A 5806-nucleotide genomic window follows, 5' to 3' on the forward strand; every position below is an offset into this window, starting at 1 on the left:
TTGGATTACTACTTAACTTTCCTTCAGTTGCTTTACTCCTCTTTGCGTTTGTTCATTCTTTTGTCTCTGTCTGAAATGCCCTGAATTACTACCTTCTCCTTTAAGGAAAACCAGAGCCAAAAATTAGTTAAAACTGTAAAAACAGATTTTGTTCAGAATTTATTGCAATAGGAGAATTGAGTCCAGTTCTATACTGGGGTCTTTTTCCCTTATTGCAATAATTTCTGAACAAAATCTGTTTTTACAGCTTTATCTACTGTCAGGCTTTAGTTATCTTTAACATCACCCCAAAGTACACATCAGTCTCCCACTCATCTTTCAAAATCCAGGTCAAATACCACCTACTCTTGTCTTTTTTCCCTGCATCCTCTTCGGTGATTGAACAGCATCAGCAATTGAAGTTCACTCAGACACTGTCAACTGTAACTTCTCCCCTGATTTCCAGGACACTGTACATAGTCTGATACATAAATTTTACATTGCCCAAAAATGTACTGTGCATTTCCTGTTAAAGGTAAATTACTTATCTCTGTCTTCTTCCCTAGATTATAAATTCTTTGAAACAGGACTTCTGGGCTTTGCACAGTGCCCTCGATAACCGTTGAATGAAGTGGCTTGACCAAGGTCATGGCAGTTCAGTGAATTTACTAAGAGAGGCCTACTTTGCTCAAAGAAACTGAAGACGGTTTCTTTAGTCTACAACCTGATCAAAAGAACTTCTGTAAAACATATTTGAGAAAAAAATGGGGGTTTGGGGTTGGAGTTATCAAATATTTGATAGAGGACAAATAGTAGCTAGATTAGGGAGGGAGGGAAAGACCCTCTAGGAAAGAGAGCAGTACGTTCAAGAGTAGAGAGGCACAAATCAGTGTTATTTATTTAGGAAAAGCCGTATGGCTGGACTTAACGACTTCACTTACCTCTGGGACAAAGGAAATCTAATTAGGTTAATGCTGATGTACTAGAAAGAATGAAATATCTATTACTATATTATTTATTGGCTCGAGTCACCTTCCATCAGACAAATCATAGGCTTTTCACCTAAAATTGGCTAGGTGATTTTTTAGCTTTTTTTTTTTTCAGCTCCAAAAGCTCTCTATAATTGTTAACTAAAAATAGCAAAATTACTTGTTCCAAAAAAATATTTGGGAGCACTATAAACTTTTTGATAGGGCAAATAACTGAATTTATAAGTAGTACTTGAAGGAAGAAATTGGGCTCTACCTCCAAGGGTTGGGAGGACAACTCCTCTTAATATTCATGCTAATGGATGACTATGCTGGTAAAAAGTATCTGCCAAGAATCTAATGAAATACAGTTAATGTAAGGTTTAAGTTGGAATGGGACATAGGAGAATAATTCTGTTAATTACAGGTTTAAAGGTCTTGATTCCCAAAGGGAGAACATTTCTACCCAGAAGCACAGAAAGAGTCTTCAACTGAACTTTAAGCTATACAACCAGGCACTTTGGGCCCCTCATGCCAACACCAGCGGGCAAGAAAAAGATCCTGGTGGGGCTAATTGACTCCTTATCATCAAGAGGAAGTAGAGCTACTGTTATACAGTAGAGGCTGAGAAACATATGTTTGGCAACCAGATAATCAACTTGGACATCTTAGTACTGTCTTGTGCAATTTTGATGACAAATGGCCACGTGCAGCAGGTGAAGCGTGAGATTTTTGACAGTCTGAGCCACTTCACTAGGTAAGTCACCTAAACTTTCAGAGGAGCTAATTGATAGGGAGGAGAATCTAGAATGGACAGCAGAGGAAGAAGAGGATAAATATAAGTTGCAGCTCCAAGACTAGCAGCAGCAAGGAGGTCGTAGTTCATCTTACTAACTTTCCTTTTATAAATTTCCCCCAGGAAAAGAGGCCCACCAGCTCCTGGAGGAGCTACTCCCAGGACTCATGAAGAAAGTGGATCTGCGTGGCACAAGGCATGGACCATCCTGGAATGCCATACTGCCCTGCCTAGACCATAGCCATCAGCCCTCTTAGGAATTGCTTCAGCAAAAGAGAGCTGTTTTGTTCAAAGTCAGGCTCCCTTCTGGACAGCCAACATCCACTAACTGATGCTCAATCCTCTTTCCTTTTATTCAACAGGTGTTGATTAGAGTACTCTCTAATAAAATTCCTATGTGCTGATCTCTGTCTACCTCCCAGGAAATCTAATCTTTGACATTCTCTTTAAGTTAGATGACAGTTTGGAGGAGGAGACACCAAACAAGTAAAATAAATTTGTGATTTGTACTCTGAAGGAAGTGAACAAGATGCAGTGATAGCAAATAACCAGGAAGGTGTACTTGGAGAGGAGGCGACATCTAAGCCAAAAATTTTACAATAGGTAGAAGTAACCCATGTGAAGAGCAGGTAGGAGAGTATGTTTTGGAAAGAGAAACATCTTAGATAAAAGCTTTCCCCACAGAGCTTAGCAAGTGGAGGTACCACCCAGAGCTTTGCAGCCTTTTCACAATTTTATTTCAAATGTAATGGGAGATCATTATGGGATTTTAGTTTTTATTTATTTGTTTATTTATTTTTTAGGTGAGGCAACTCTTGGTTGATCTCACAGATTGCAAGGACCTTATTAGTTTACAATCCCCTGGTTTTTTTTATTTTTTATGCCTACAGCACCTGGTCTTCCTAGGTGGTCTCCCATCCAAGTACTAATCAGGCCTGACCCTGCTTAGCTTCTGAGATCAGACGGGATCGGGCTTGTTCAGGGTAGCATGGCCGTAGACTCATTATGGGTTTTCAAGCAAGAGAGTAGAATGCTATGATTTGCACTTAAAAATTTTTTTCTTTGATGCAGTATAAAGAACATACTTGAGGTTAAATCAGCGTCAAGAAACATGATCCCTCAAAACATTATTCCCTACCTGCAAACCATATTCCAGGTGCCCAACACCCTGGAATCCTCAGCCTTCCAAGATCCACATTGGCCTCTTCCCTACATCCAACACCTCAAGGATAGACTGCACACCTTAGAGCCACGGGGTAGCCAGGGAGTGTCTGTTAGTGGGACTTGAAAGTAGAAATCCACAGTATGCGTGTGAAGCCCCTTCCAGTGTGGATGAAGCCAGAACTGCAAAAAGGGAGATGAACTGTGGGACAGGGACCCAGGGAGTAATCTCTCCCTACCCTGCCAAGTTCCACTATAGAACCCCAAGGATTCCAAGAATCTTAAATTCAAGGCTTGGCCATTCAAGTCATTGAAAAGCTATATTTAAGCAATATTTGTCAAGGTAGGAGGTTAGGACATATTGTTTAATTAGTTGTTGGCTTGATTTTTAACTTACAAATTTTTAGACATATGGTATATAAACTTCCATTTGTAATTTTGCCCCAGGTTTTACAAATGTTAAGGATGGTCCTGAAAATCACATTACCTACCAAGAAACAATATATAGACTAAGCTGACTTTTTATGACAAACAGTAGATGTCAGAGGACAATAGAATAATATCTCCAAAATGATAGTAGGAAGTATCTGTTAATCTAGAATTCTCTATCCAGTTTATAAACTAGCATTTAAAGGTGAAGATAAAATAAAGACATTTTTAAACCAAGACTGAGAAAATTTCCTTCTCACAGACCTTGCAGAAAGAAGGAATATAAATCCAGCAGGAAAGATTAGAATGCAGGAATCAATGATGAGCAAAGAAGTTAATAAATATGCTGGTAAATCTAAGTAAACATTGACTATAAATATTACTAATTTTTAGAGGATAAACACAGGGTGAAACTAGAATATTGCATAGCTATCAAACTGAAGAAGAAAGGCAAGATTCAAGTTAAAATTTCCTAAGGTCCTTATTCTGTTGACTATATAATGTTAAAATTTTTCAACTATAACTTTTAATGTTTTTAAGGAAAACATCTTAAGCAAATATGCAAAAAAGAGTGAAAGTGAATAGTTAGGATGAAGGATAAAAAACAAAGTGAAAAAGCAAAATAAGTTTAACTGGTCATACATATAAAATTGTTCTAGTTTCAGTAAGGGAAATCAGATACTAATTTATTTTTTGTACCAAACCACTGGTCATAAAATACCACCTCTGCCACTATTGTTCCCCAACTGCAAATTGTTACTGATTTATGAAGAAAACTTTATAAAAGCTGTTTTTCTTTATTCTTATAAAACTCCAGGAGAGAAAGAGAGAGATTAAAATTTTAGGAGAAATTTCAAACCAATGAATCAATTATCAATACGAACTCTATTCTCTATGGGAAATACAAAAAAAAAATTACAGTCCCTATCATCAGATGGTTTACAATCTGATTAGGGAGAAGCAAGCTATATCGACCCACTGAGAATAAACTCTAGGATAGAAGCAACAAATAGTAAGAGCCTTAGCTTACACAAATATTACAGTTCGATGCAGATGGGATCCTTTCCAACCAGGATGTCTTAAAGGAGTTGGACTGAACACATGAAATTTGATCTGAGCTTTAAGAGAGGTAGAATATCACTAGAGAAAACTGGAAATAAGCATGAACAAAAGCATTAAAATATCCAAAGGTGTTGGAGCCAAGAAAGAAGACATTTTTAAGAAGGATAAGCTTTGTGTGAAATACTGAATCACTGAATGAATCATAACACAGACTAAAGTGTTCACAAGGAAGAAATCATCTTAAATATTATTATAAAGATGGCACCAACTTGAATTTTTATTTGATTTTCCTTCTTTTATATTCTGTTAAAATTTTCAAAAAAGTGTAGCAAATATAAATACAAAATATTGAGTTTCTACAAGTTACATACATAAATTGCTCAAATTTTTACTACTTCCACACACTTTATTTCCTAGACTTTCTCTAGCTTTAAAAAAAAAAGGCCAAATCTTGTATACTGCAGATAGGATCTCCAAAATATTGCTTGTGTTTTAAGTTCAAAGTCTTAAGCTCTTGGTTTGTATTTTTGAGTCATGATATTAATAACATCTAACATTTATTAAGCCCGTATAGTGTCAGTAATTGTGTTAAATGCTTTATAAGCCATTTCAGTTAATGCTAGCTTCCATGATAGCCAAACGTCAGACTCTCAGTGGCTAAACAAAATAGTTTATTTCAAACTCATATAAAGGCCAAAATGAGTGTTTCTAATAGACATAAAGCTGTCTTCCAAACCGTGATTTGAGGACTACAGTTTCTTCCATTTTACAGTTCTGTCATCTTTAACAAGTGGCTTCTAGGGGAAACCTGCAGAAGGGGAAATAAAAAGGAAAATTACAACAGGAGATTTTTGTGAGCTGAGTCTAGAAGGAGCACATATCTCTTCCTCTCATATTCCATTGGCCAGAATTCAGTCATATGGTCTCAACTAACTGCAAGTGAAGATGGAAAATGTGGTTTAGCTGTTTGCCCAGGAAGAAAAAGAAATGGTTTGGTGAACACTCATTTAATTGTAACAACTCCATAAGATATGTACTATAATTTATATTACTTTGCAGATGAGGAAACTGAAATTTTGATAGGATAAGTCCCTTACCTAATCTCTTGCAGTTAATAAATGGCAGAACTTAAACTCGAACCTAGGTAACCTAACTCAATTCTTTATCAAGTTACCCGCAATGTGACTGAAATTCTTGTTATTGGAGAAGATTATTTAGGCTTTCTTTTAGTTGTAAGAGAGATGTGATGATCTTAGAAATGTAAATAATCTAAACTCATCATTTCAGTGATGAAGAAATTGAAATCTAGAGTTAGAATATCCTATTGAAGGTCAAATTCCTTCTTCTCAGGTACCATACAATGTAAGGAGCATTTTTATAAGGAAATATAATCTTGATAAACTAATAACGT

At 36.4% G+C, this 5806-nt stretch overlaps 1 long non-coding RNA gene and 1 other non-coding gene across 2 annotated transcripts in view; one reads left to right on the plus strand and one right to left on the minus strand.

The window, feature by feature from the left end:
• Positions 1 to 2147, plus strand: part of LOC111745848 — a 3805-nt gene extending 1658 nt beyond the window's left edge. The window contains exons 2-3 of the long non-coding RNA XR_002782821.1: positions 1375 to 1704; positions 1867 to 2147. This is a non-coding gene — a long non-coding RNA (uncharacterized LOC111745848). The remainder of the gene's footprint in view (positions 1 to 1374; positions 1705 to 1866) is intronic.
• Positions 2148 to 2624: 477 nt separating this feature from the next.
• LOC111745856 lies at positions 2625 to 2743 on the minus strand. The gene has a single exon (XR_002782824.1). It is a non-coding gene; the product is annotated as a 5S ribosomal RNA (ribosomal RNA).
• Between the last annotated feature and the right edge of the window lie 3063 nt (positions 2744 to 5806).

The sequence above is a fragment of the Pteropus vampyrus genome, unplaced genomic scaffold (genome assembly GCF_000151845.1).
Source record: "Pteropus vampyrus isolate Shadow unplaced genomic scaffold, Pvam_2.0 Scaffold167, whole genome shotgun sequence".
In the NCBI taxonomy this organism is placed as follows: Eukaryota; Metazoa; Chordata; class Mammalia; order Chiroptera; family Pteropodidae; genus Pteropus; species Pteropus vampyrus.